Genomic DNA, 12,017 nt, shown 5'->3' on the forward strand with positions numbered 1-12,017 from the left:
CCCCCCTCACTCTGTCCCCCTCTCTGTTCTCTTTTCTCTGTCGCACCTTCTCAGACCCCTTCTCTCTGTCCCCACTTCCGTCCCCTTCTCTCTTCCCCCCATCTCTGTCCCACCCTCTCTCTGTGCCTCGGGTTCTCTGTCCCCCTCTCTCTGTCCCCCTCTCTCTGTCCCCCTCTCTCTGTCCCCCTCTCTCTGCACCCCCTCTCTCTGTCGGCCCTCTCTCTTTGTCCCCTCTATCTGCCACCCTCCCTCTGTCCCCCTCTCTCTGTCCCTTCTCTCTCTCTGTCCCCCTCTCTCTGTCCCCACACTCTCTGTCCCCCCTCTCCCTGTACCCCCTTTCTCTGTCCCCACTCTCTCTGTCCCACTCTCTCACTCACCCTCTCTGTGTCCCCCTCTCTGAACGCTCCTCTCTCTCTGTCCCCACTCTCTCTATCCATCCCTCTCCCTTTCCCCCTCTCTCTGCCCCTCCCGATGTCCCCCTCTCTCCGTCCCCACTCTCTATGTCCCCCCATCCGTCCCCTGCTCTCTGTCACCCTCTCTCTGTCCCCACTCTCTCTCTGTCCCTGTGCTCTCTCCCCCTCTCTCTGTCCGACTTCTCTCTGTCTCCCGTGTCTCTGTACCCACCTCTATGTCCCCCTGTGACACCCGATCGTTGTTTTCCATCTCTCTTAACCACTCTCTGTCCCAGTCTCTCTGTCCCCCTCTCTCTGTCCCTGTGCTCTGTCCTCTTCTCTCTGTTGCCGCTCTCTCTGTCCCCCCTCTGTCTCTCGCCTCTCTCTCTGTCCCCCTCTCTCTGCCCCGTCCCCTCTCTCTGTCCCCCTCTCTCTCTCCCCGTCTCTCCGTCCCCCCACTCTCTGTCCCCATCTCTGATCCCCCTCTCATGATACCCCTCTCTCTGTCCCCACGCCTCTCTGTGAACACCGCCGCCCCGTCCCCTTCTCTCTGCCCCCCTCTCTGTCCCCTTCTCTCTGTCTCCCCTCTCTGTCTCCTTTTCTCTGACCAACCCTCTCTGTCTGCCCTCTCTGTCCTCCCCTCCTCTCTCTCTCTCCCCTCTCTGTCCCCTCTCTCTGTACCCCCGCTCTGTCCCCCTTTCTGTCCCACGCCCCACTGTCCGCCCTCTCTCTGACCTCCCTCATTGTCCCCTTCTCTCTGTCTGCCCTCTCTCTGTCCCCCTCTCTCTGTTCCCTCTCTCTATCCCCCTCTCTCTATCCCCTCTCGCTGTCCCCCTTGACTCTCTGTCCCTCTCTCTGTCCCCCTCACTCTCCTGCCTCTCTCTAATCCCCTCTCCCTGTGCCCCTCTCTGTTTCCCCCTCTCTTTCCCCACTCTCTATCCACAGCCCTCCTTTTACACCTCTCTGCGCCCTCCCTCTGTCACCCCTCTCTCCGTCCCCTCTCTCTCTGTATCCCTCTTTCTATCCCCCTCTCTCTGTCCCCCTCTCTCTCTGTATCCCTCTCTCTATCCCCCTCTCTCTGTCCCCATCTCTCTCTGTTCCCTCTATCCGTCCCCACCCACCCCCTCCATCCCCCTTCTCTCTGTCCGACCTCTCTCTGTCACCCATGTCTCTATACCCCATCTATGGCACCCCGTGACCCCTGCTCTCTGTTTTCCCTCTCTCCTAACACACTCTGTACCACTGTGCCCCTGTTCCACCCTCTGTCTCCCCCATCCCTCTCTCTGCCCCACCTCTCTGTCCCCCACTTTCTGTCACCCCTCTCTCTGTGTCCCCGTCCCTCTCTCTGCACCCCTCTCTCTGTTCCCCACTTTCTGTCACCCCTCTCCCGGTCACACCCCTCTCTGCCACCCTCTCTCTGTCATCCTCTCTCTGTCCCTTCTCTCTCTCTGTCCCCCTCTCTCTGTACCCACCCATCTGTCACCCCCATCTCTGTCCCCCCCGTCTCTGTCACCCTCTCTCTGTCCTCCCTCTCTCTGTCTCCGTCTTTGTCTTCTCTCTCTCTCTGTCTTCCCTCTCTCTGTACCCGCTCTCTGTTCTCCCCTCCTCTCTGGACCCCCCTCTCCGTTCCCACACTCTCAATCCCCCTCCATCTGTACTCACTCTCCCTGAACCCCTCTCTCTGTCACCCTCACACTGTCCCCCTCTCTCTGTCACCCTCTCTCTGTCCGACTTCTCTCTGTCTCCCGTGTCTCTGTACCCCCCCTCAATGTCCCCCCGTGACACCCGATCGTTGTTTTCCATCTCTCTTAACCACTCTCTGTCCCACTCTCTCTGTCCCCCTCTCTCTGTCCCTGTGCTCGGTCCCCTCTCTCTGTTGCCGCTCTCTCTGTCCCCCATTTGTCTCTCGCGTCTCTCTCTGTCCCACTCTCTCTGTTCCCCTCTCTCTCTCCCCCCTCTCTCCCCCTCTCTGTCCTCCCCTCTCTCTCGCCCCCTCACTGTACCCCTCTCTCTGTCCCCCCTCACTGTCCACTTCTCTCTTCCCCCCTCTCTGTCACCCGTCTCTCTGTCCCCCTCACTGTACCCCTCTCTCTGTCCCCTCTCACTGTACCCCTCTCTCTGTCCCCTCTCACTGTTCCCTTCTCTCTATCCCCACTCTCTGTCACCCGTCTCTCTGTCCCCCTCACTGTTCCCTTCTCTCTATCACCCCTCTCTGTCACCCGTCTCTCTGTCCCCCTCACTGTACCCCTCTCTCTGTCCCCTCTCACTGTTCCCTTCTCTCTATCCCCACTCTCTGTCACCCGTCTCTCTGTCCCCCCTCACTGTTCCCTTCTCTCTGTCCCTCTCTCTGTCCCCACTTCCTCTCTGATCCCCCTCTTTCTGTTCCCCCCCTCACTCTGCCCCGCGGTCTCTGTCCTTCACTGTCTTCCCCACCCGACACCCCCCTCTCTGACCCCCCCTCTCTCTGATACCACTCTCTCTATCCCCGCGTATCTTTCCCTATCTCTGTGCCCCTCTCTCTGCCCCCCTCTCTCTTTGCCCCTTTCTCTGTCGCACCCTCGCTCTGTCCCCCCTCTCTCTGTACCGCATCTGTCCTCTCTCTCTCTATCCCGCGCTCTCTGCCCCTCTTCTCTGTCCGCACTCTCTCTCTGACCCACCCTTTGAGTCCCCTTCTCTCTGTCCGCACTCTCTGTCCACCCTCTCTCTCTGTCCTCCCTCTCTCTCAGCTCTCTCTGTTCCCCCTCTCTGTCCCCTCCTCTCTGTCCCCCCATCCGCGCTCTCTCTGTCCCCCCTCACTGTCCCCTTCTCTGTGTCCGCCCTCTCTTTCATCCCTCTCTCTGTGCCCGCTTGCTCTGTCCCCACTCTCTCTGTCGCCCCTCCTCTCTGCCCCCTTCCTCTCTTTTCCCCCCTCATTCTGCACCCCCTGTGCACGACACTCTGCCCCCCGAATCCCTCTCTCTCAGACCCCCCTCACTGATACCCCTCTCTCTGTCCCGCCTCTCTCTGTCCCCCTCTCTCTGTCCCCCTCTCTCTGTCCCGCCTCTCTCTGTCCCCCTCTCTCTGTCCCCACTCTCTCTGTCCCGCCTCTCTCTGTCCCCCTCTCTCTGTCGCCACTCTCTCTGTCCCCCTCTCTCTGTCCCCACTCTCTCTGTCCCCACTCTCTCTATCCATCCGTTTCCCTTTCCCCCACTCTCCGTCCCCTCCCGATGTCCCCCCTCTCTCCGTCCCCCGCTCTCTATGCCCCCCTCTCTCTGCCCAGTCCCTCTATCTGTCACCCCTCTCTCTGTCATCCCTCTCTCTGTCCCACTCTCTCTGTCCCGCAGTCTCTGTCCCTATCTCTGTCCTTCTCTCACTGTCCATCTCTCTCGGTCCCTATCTCTCTGTTACCGCTGTCTCTGTCACCCCTCTCTCTGTCACCCCTCTCTCTGTCCTTCTCTCTCTGTTACCACTCTCTCTGTCACCCCTCTCTCTGTCCCACTCTCACTGTCCATCTCTCTCCCTTACCACCCCCAATCACTGCCCCGTCTCACCATTACCCCTTTGTCCGTCCCTCTCTCTCTGTCTCCGTGTCTCTCTGTCCCCCTTCTCTCTGTCCCCCTTTTCTCTGTCCCCTTCTCTCTGTCCCCCTTCCTCTTTGTTCCCCCTCTCTCTGTTCCCCCCTCTCTCTGACTCCCCTCTCTCTGTCCCCCTCTCTCTGTCCCCCTCTCAGTACCCCCCTGTCCACCATCTCTCCCAATTTCCCCTCTCTCTGACTCCTCTCTCTGTCCCCCTCTCTGTGCCTCCTTTCTATCACCCACTTGCTCTGTCCACCTCTGTCTGTACCCGCTCTCTCTATCCCCCCTCTCTCTGTCCTCCTTTTACTGTCCCCCTCTCTCTATCCCCACTCTCTCTCACCCCCTCTTACTGCCCCTATCTCTATGTCGCCCCTCTCTCTGTACCCCTTTTACTGTCCCCCTCTCTCTGTTCCCCTCTCTCTGTCCCCCCTCTCTCTCTGTCCCCTATCTCTGTCCGCCCCCTCCCCCCGCTGTCTCCTCTGTCTGACCTCTCTCTCTGTCCCCCCCATCCTCCCTCTCTCTCCCAACCTCTCTGCTCCCCCCTCTCTGTTCCCCTCTCTTTGTTCCCCCACTCATTGTCCCCTTCTCTCTGTCCCCCCTCTGTCTGCCCTCTCTCTGTGCCCCCTCGCTCTGTCTCCCTGATCTCTGCCCCACACTTCCTCTTTCATCCCCCTCTCTCTGTCTGCCCTCTCTCTGGCCCCCTCTCCCTTAACCCCTCTCTCTGCCCCACTATGACCCCTCTCTCGGTCCCCTGTCTCTCTGTTCCCCTCTCTCTGTCCCCCCTCTCTCTGACCTCTCTCTCTGTCCTCCCTCTCTGTCCCCCTCTCTCTGTCCTCCCTCTCTGTCCCACCCTCTCTGCTCCCCCTCTATGTTCCGCCTCTCTTTGTCCCCCCACTCATTGTCCCCTTTTCTCTGTCCCCCCTCTGTCTGCCCTCTCTCTCTCTGCCCCCTCGCTCTGTCTCCCTGATCTCTGTCCCCCCTTCTCTCTGCCCCCCCTTCCTCTTTGTTCCCCCTCTCTCTGTCCCCCTCCCTCTGCCCCCCCTATGACCCCTCTCTCGGTCCCCTGTCTCTCTGTTTCCCATCTCTGTCTCCCACTCTGTCTCCCCTCTCTCTGTTCCCCTCACTCTGCCCCCCTCTCTGTCTCCTCTCTCTCTCACCCCCTCTCTCTGCCTCCCCTCCCTCTGTCCCCTCTCTCTTTGCCCCCTCTCTTTGCCCCCTCTCTCTGCCCCCTCTCTCTGCCCCCTCTCTCTGTTCCCCTCTCTCTGTCCACCCTCTCTCTGCCCCCCGCCTCTCTATTCCCCTTTCTCTGTCCCCTCTCTCTCTGTCCCCTCTTTCTCTGTCCCCTTCTCTCTGCCCCATTTTCTCCTTTCCCCTCTCTCTGTACCCTTCTCTCTGTACCCTTCTCTCTCTCTGCCCCCCTCTCTCTGTCCCCTCTCTCTCTCTGCGTCTCCTCTCTCTGTGTCCCCTCTCTCTGTCACCCCTCTCTCTTTCCCCCTCTTTGTCCCCTTCTCTCTGTCCTGCCCCTCTGTCGCCTTCTCACTGTCTCCCCTCTCTGTCTTGGGGAACAGAGAGAGGTGGTAAGGAGAGTGGGGGGTCAGAGGGGGGTACAGAGAGAAAGGGACATAGAGAGAGGGACAGAGAGACGGGAATAGAGAGAGGGGTACAAACAGAGAGGGGTCAGAGAGAGGGGGACAGACAGAGGGGTACAGTAAAAGGGGAACACAGTGAGGGTCTCAGGGAGAGTGGGTACAGATAGAGGGAGGTAGAGAGAGTGGGCACAGTGAGGTGTGACCAGAGAGGATGGGGGAAAAGAGAATGGGTACAGAGAGAGACACAGAGGGGGGATAGTGAGAGGTGGGTGACTGAGAGTGGGCGACAGAGAGAGAGGGACAGTTGAGGGGGTCATAGAGTGGGGGACAGAGTGGGGGAGGGACAGAGAGAGAGGGATAGAGAGGGGACAAAGACGGTGGCAGGGAGAGGGCAGACAGAGAGAGCGTGAACTGAGAGAGAGGGGGACAGAGAGAGGGGGGATGGAGAGACGGGGACAGAAAGAGAGGCGAGAGACGGGGGTAACAGTGCGAGGCATACAGAGAGCGCGGAAACAGAGAGAAGGGAACAGAGAGAGAGGGACAGAGTCAGGGGACAGACAGTGGGACAGAGAGAGGGGTGACAGAGAGAGGGGTGACAGAGGGAGGGGTGACAGAGAGCGGGGCAGAGGGAGGGGCGGGGGTCAGAGAGCGGGGACAGTGTGGGGAATGGGGGGAGACAGATGGGGGAATGGGGGCACGGGGGGAGCAGAGAGTGGTTAAGAAAGATGGAAAACAGAGAGCGGGTGTCACGGGGTGACATAGAGTGAGGTACAGAGACACGGGAGACAGAGAGAGGTCGGAGAGAGAGAGGGGGACGGATGGGGGTCAGAGGGGAGGTACGGAGAGAGGGGGGATAATGGGAGGGGGCAGAGAGAGGGGGAAAAGGAGAGGGTTGGACAGAGAGAGTGGGGACAGAGAAATGGGGACAGAGAAAGAGGCTGCCTCTCCCTGAACCCCTCTCTCTGCCCTCCTACGACCCCGCTATCGGTCCCCCATCTCTCTGTCTCCCAACTCGGTCTCCCATCTCTGTCCCCATCTCTCTGTGCCCCCTCGTTCTGCCACCACTCTCTCTGCCCCCCGCCTCTCTGTCCCCCTCTCTCTGTTCCCCTCACTCTGTCCCCCTCTCTGTCCTCCCTCTCTCTGCCCCTTTCTCTCTGTCTTGCCTCTCTCTATCTTCCCTCTCTCTATCTCCCCCTCTCTGTGCCCCCTCTCTCTATCCACACTCTCTCTGTCACCCTCTTTCTGTCCCCCTCTCTCTGTTCCCCCTCTCTCTGTCCCCACCTCTCTCTGTCCGCCCTCTCTCTGTCCGCCCTCTCTCTGTCCGCCCTCTCTCTGTCCCACCCTCGATGTCACCCCCTCAATGCCCCCCTATGCCCCCCTCTCTCTGTCCTCCTCTCTCTGTCCCCCTCTCTCTGCACCCCTTCTCCCTGTCCCCCCTCTCTATGTCCCCCTCTCTCGGTCCCCCTCTCTCTGCACCCCCTCTCTCTCTCCGCCCTCTCTCTCTGTCCCCCCTCTCTCTGTCCACCCCTCTCCCTTTCCCCCTCTCTCTGCCCCCTCTCTCCGTCTCCCTGCTGTCCTTTCCCTCTCTCTCTGTCCCCACTGGGCCCCTATTACCCTCTCTAGCTACCCCTGTCCCACCCTCTCTGCGCCCCTCTCTGTACACCCCATCTGCCCCCCAGTCTCTGTCGCCCCTGTCTCTATCCCTCTCTCTCTCTGTCCCCATTCTCTCTGTTGCCGCTCTCTATGTACCCCTCTCTCTGTCTCGCTCCTCTCTTTCTGACCTCCTCTCTCTGTCCCTCTCTCTCTGCCCCCATCCCCCTCTCTCTGACCCCCCTCACTCTATCCCCCTCTCTGTTCTCTTCTCTCTGTCGCACCTTCTCAGACCCCTTCTCTCTGTACCCACTTCCGTCCCCTTCTCTCTTCCCCCCATCTCTGTCCCACCCTCTCTCTGTGCCTCGGGTTCTCTATCCCCCTCTCTCTGTCCCCCTCTCTCTGTCCCCCTCTCTCTGCACCCCCTCTCTCTGTCGGCCCTCTCTCTTTGTCCCCTCTATCTGCCACCCTCTCTCTGTCCCTTCTCTCTCTCTGTCCCCCTCTCTCTGTCCCCACACTCTCTGTCCCCCTCTCCTTGTCCCCCCTTTCTCTGTCCCCACTCTCTCTGTCCCACTCTCTCACTCACCCTCTCTGTGTCCCCCTCTCTGAACGCTCCTCTCTCTCTGTCCCCACTCTCTCTATCCATCCCTCTCCCTTTCCCCCTCTCGCTGCCCCTCCCGATGTCCCCCTCTCTCTGTCCCTGTGCTCTGTCCTCTTCTCTCTGTTGCCGCTCTCTCTGTCCCCCCTCTGTCTCTCGCCTCTCTCTCTGTCCCCCTCTCTCTGCCCCGTCCCCCTCTCTCTGTCCCCCTCTCTCTCTCCCCGTCTCTCCGTCCCCCCACTCTCTGTCCCCATCTCTGATCCCCCTCTCATGATACCCCTCTCTCTGTCCCCACGCCTCTCTGTGAACACCGCCGCCCCGTCCCCTTCTCTCTGCCCCCCTCTCTGTCCCCTTCTCTCTGTCTCCCCTCTCTGTCTCCTTTTCTCTGACCCACACTCTCTGTCTGCCCTCTCTGTCCTCCCCTCTCTCTCTCTCCCCCTCTCTGTCCCCTCTCTCTGTACCCCCGCTCTGTCCCCCTTTCTGTCCCACACCCCACTGTCCGCCCTCTCTCTGACCTCCCTCATTGTCCCCTTCTCTCTGTCTGCCCTCTCTCTGTCCCCCTCTCTCTGTTCCCTCTCTCTATCCCCCTCTCTCTATCCCCTCTCGCTGTCCCCCTTCTCTCTCTGTCCCTCTCTCTGTCCCCCTCACTCTCCCGCCTCTCTCTAATCCCCTCTCCCTGTGCCCCTCTCTGTTTCCCCCTCTCTTTCCCCACTCTCTATCCACAGCCCTCCTTTTACACCTCTCTGCGCCCTCCCTCTGTCACCCCTCTCTCCGTCCCCTCTCTCTCTGTATCCCTCTCTCTATCCCCCTCTCTCTGTCCCCCTCTCTCTGTATCCCTCTCTCTATCCCCCTCTCTCTGTCCCCCTCTCTCTCTGTTCCCTCTATCCGTCCCCACCCACCCCCTCCATCCCCCTTCTCTCTGTCCGACCTCTCTCTGTCACCCATGTCTCTATACCCCCATCGATGGCACCCCGTGACCCCTGCTCTCTGTTTTCCCTCTGTCCTAACACACTCTGTACCACTGTGCCCCTGTTCCACCCTCTGTCTCCCCCGTCCCTCTCTCTGCCCCCCTCTCTCTGTTCCCCACTTTCTGTCACCCCTCTCTCGGTCACACCCCTCTCTGCCACCCTCTCTCTGTCACACTCTCTCTGTCCCTTCTCTCTCTCTGTCCCCCTCTCTCTGTACCCACCCCTCTGTCACCCCCATCTCTGTCCCCCCCGTCTCTGTCACCCTCTCTCTGTCCTCCCTCTCTCTGTCTCCGTCTTTGTCTTCTCTCTCTCTCTGTCTTCCCTCTCTCTGTACCCGCTCTCTGTTCTCCCCTCCTCTCTGGACCCCCCTCTCCGTTCCCACACTCTCAATCCCCCTCCATCTGTACTCACTCTCCCTGAACCCCTCTCTCTGTCACCCTCACACTGTCCCCCTCTCTCTGTCACCCTCTCTCTGTCCGACTTCTCTCTGTCTCCCGTGTCTCTGTACCCCCCCTCAATGTCCCCCCGTGACACCCGATCGTTGTTTTCCATCTCTCTTAACCACTCTCTGTCCCACTCTCTCTGTCCCCCTCTCTCTGTCCCTGTGCTCGGTCCCCTCTCTCTGTTGCCGCTCTCTCTGTCCCCCATTTGTCTCTCGCGTCTCTCTCTGTCCCACTCTCTCTGTTCCCCTCTCTGTGTCCCTGTGCTCTGTCTCCCTCTCTCTGTTGCCGCTCTCTCTGTACCCCCTCTGTCACTCGCCTCTTTCTCTGTCCCCTTTCTCTCTGCCCCATCCCCTCTCTCTGTCCCCCTCTCTCTGTGTCCCCTCTCTCCATCCCCCCTCTCTGTCTGACCTCCCTCGGTCTCCCGTGTCTCTGTACCCCCGTCTATGTCCTTCCGTGACCCCCGCTCTCTGTTTTCCCTCTCTCTTAACCACTCAATGTCCCCCGTCTCTCTGTCACCCCTCTCTCTGTCACCCCTCTCTCTATCCCTCTCTCTCTGTCCCCACCGCTCTGTCTCCCGCTCTCTATCTGTCCCCCGCTCTCTGTCTCCAGATCTGTCCCCTTCTGTCTCTGTCCCCTCTTTGTCTGCCCCATCTCTCTGTACCCCCTCTTTCTGTCCCCCCTCTCACTCTCCCCCTCTCTCTGACTCCCCCTCTCTCTATCCCCCCTCTCTCTCTCCCTCTCTCTGATCCCCTCTATCTGTCCCTCCTCTCTCTGTCCCGCCTCTCTCTCCCTTTCTCTGTCCACCATCCCTGTCCGCTCTCTCTGACCTCTCTCTGTGTCGCCCTCTCTCTGTACCCCTCCTCTGTCCCCTCTCTCTCTGTCCCCCTCTCTCTATCCCCCGCTCTCTATCCCCTCTCGCTATCCCCCTTCTCTATCTGTCCCCCCATCTGTCCCCATTCTCTCTGTCCCCCTCTCTCTCTCCCTGTATATCTGTCCCCCGCTCTCTGTCCCCTCTCTCTGTTTCCTCTCTCTAACCCCCTCTCTCCATCCCCTCTCTCTGTCCCCCTTTCTCTGTCCCGCCTCTCTTTAATCCCGTCTCTCTGTCCCCTTCTCTGTTTGCCCTCTCATTCCCCACTCTCTCTATCCACAGCCCTCCCTTTCCCCCCTCTCTGCACCCTCCCTCTGTCCCCTCTCTCTCTGTCTCCCTCTCTCTGTCCCCCTCTCTCTCTGTTCCCTCTATCCATCCCGACCTCCCCCCCCACCCCGTCCCCCTTCTCTCTGATCGACCTCTCTCTGTCACCCGTGTCGCTATACCCCCATCTATGGCACTCCGTGACCCCCGCTCTCTGTTTTCCCTCTCTCCTAACACTCTCTGTACCACTATGCCCCTGTTCCACCCTCTGTCTCCCCGGCCCTCTCTCTGGCCCCCCCTGCCCCCCACTTTCTATCGCCCCTCTCTCTGTCCCACTCTCTCTGTCCCGCTGTCTCTGTCCCTCTCTCTCTGTTACCGCTCTCTCTGTCACCCCTCTCTCTCTGTCACCCCTCTCTCTCTGTCACCCCTCTCTCTGTCACCCCTCTCTCTGTCACCCCTCTCTCTGTTACTGCTCTCTCTGTTACCGCTCTCTCTGTACTCCTCTCTCTGCCACCCCTCTGTCTCTCACCTCTCTCCCGGTCCCCTCTCTCTCTGCCCCCTTCTCTCTCCACCCTCTCTCTGTCACCCATTCTCTGTCCCCTTCACTCTGTCCCCCTCTCTGTCCCCTTTTCTCTGACCCACAGTCGCTGTCTCTCTCTCTCTCCACCCCCTCTCTCCCCCTCTCTCTCTCCCCCTCTCTGTCCTCCCCTCTCTCTCGCCCCCTCACTGTACCCCTCTCTCTGTCCCCCCTCACTGTCCACTTCTCTCTTCCCCCCTCTCTGTCACCCGTCTCTCTGTCCCCCTCACTGTACCCCTCTCTCTGTCCCCTCTCACTGTTCCCTTCTCTCTATCCCCACTCTCTGTCACCCCTCTCTCTGTCCCCCCTCACTGTTCCCTTCTCTCTATCCCCACTCTCTGTCACCCGTCTCTCTGTCCCCCCTCACTGTTCCCTTCTCTCTATCCCCACTCTCTGTCACCCGTCTCTCTGTCCCCCCTCACTGTTCCCTTCTCTCTGTCCCTCTCTCTGTCCCCACTTCCTCTCTGATCCCCCTCTTTCTGTTCCCCCCTCACTCTGCCCCGCGCTCTCTGTCCTTCACTGTCTTCCCCACCCGACACCCCCTCTCTGATTCCACTCTCTCTATCCCCGCGTATCTTTCCCTATCTCTGTGCCCCTCTCTCTGCCCCCCTCTCTCTTTGCCCCTTTCTCTGTCGCACCCTCGCTCTGTCCCCCCTCTCTCTGTACCGCATCTGTCCTCTCTCTCTCTATCCCGCGCTCTCTGCCCCTCTTCTCTGTCCGCACTCTCTCTCTGACCCACCCTTTGAGTCCCCTTCTCTCTGTCCACACTCTCTGTCCGCCCTCTCTCTCTGTCCTCCCTCTCTCTCAGCTCTCTCTGTTCCCCCTCTCTGTCCCCTCCTCTCTGTCCCCCCATCCGCGCTCTCTCTGTCCCCCCTCACTGTCCCCTTCTCTGTGTCCGCCCTCTCTTTCATACCTCTCTCTGTGCCCGCTTGCTCTGTCCCCACTCTCTCTGTCGCCCCTCCTCTCTGCCCCCCTTCCTCTCTTTTCCCCCCTCATTCTGCACCCCCTGTGCACGACACTCTGCCCCCCCGAATCCCTCTCTCTCAGACCCCCCTCACTGATACCCCTCTCTCTGTCCCCCCTCTCTCTGTCCCCCTCTCTCTGTCCCGCCTCTCTCTGTCCCCCTCTCTCTGTCCCCACTCTCTCTGTCCCCACTCTCTCTATCCATCCGTTT

The sequence above is a fragment of the Hemiscyllium ocellatum genome, unplaced genomic scaffold (assembly GCF_020745735.1).
Source record: "Hemiscyllium ocellatum isolate sHemOce1 unplaced genomic scaffold, sHemOce1.pat.X.cur. scaffold_434_pat_ctg1, whole genome shotgun sequence".
In the NCBI taxonomy this organism is placed as follows: Eukaryota; Metazoa; Chordata; class Chondrichthyes; order Orectolobiformes; family Hemiscylliidae; genus Hemiscyllium; species Hemiscyllium ocellatum.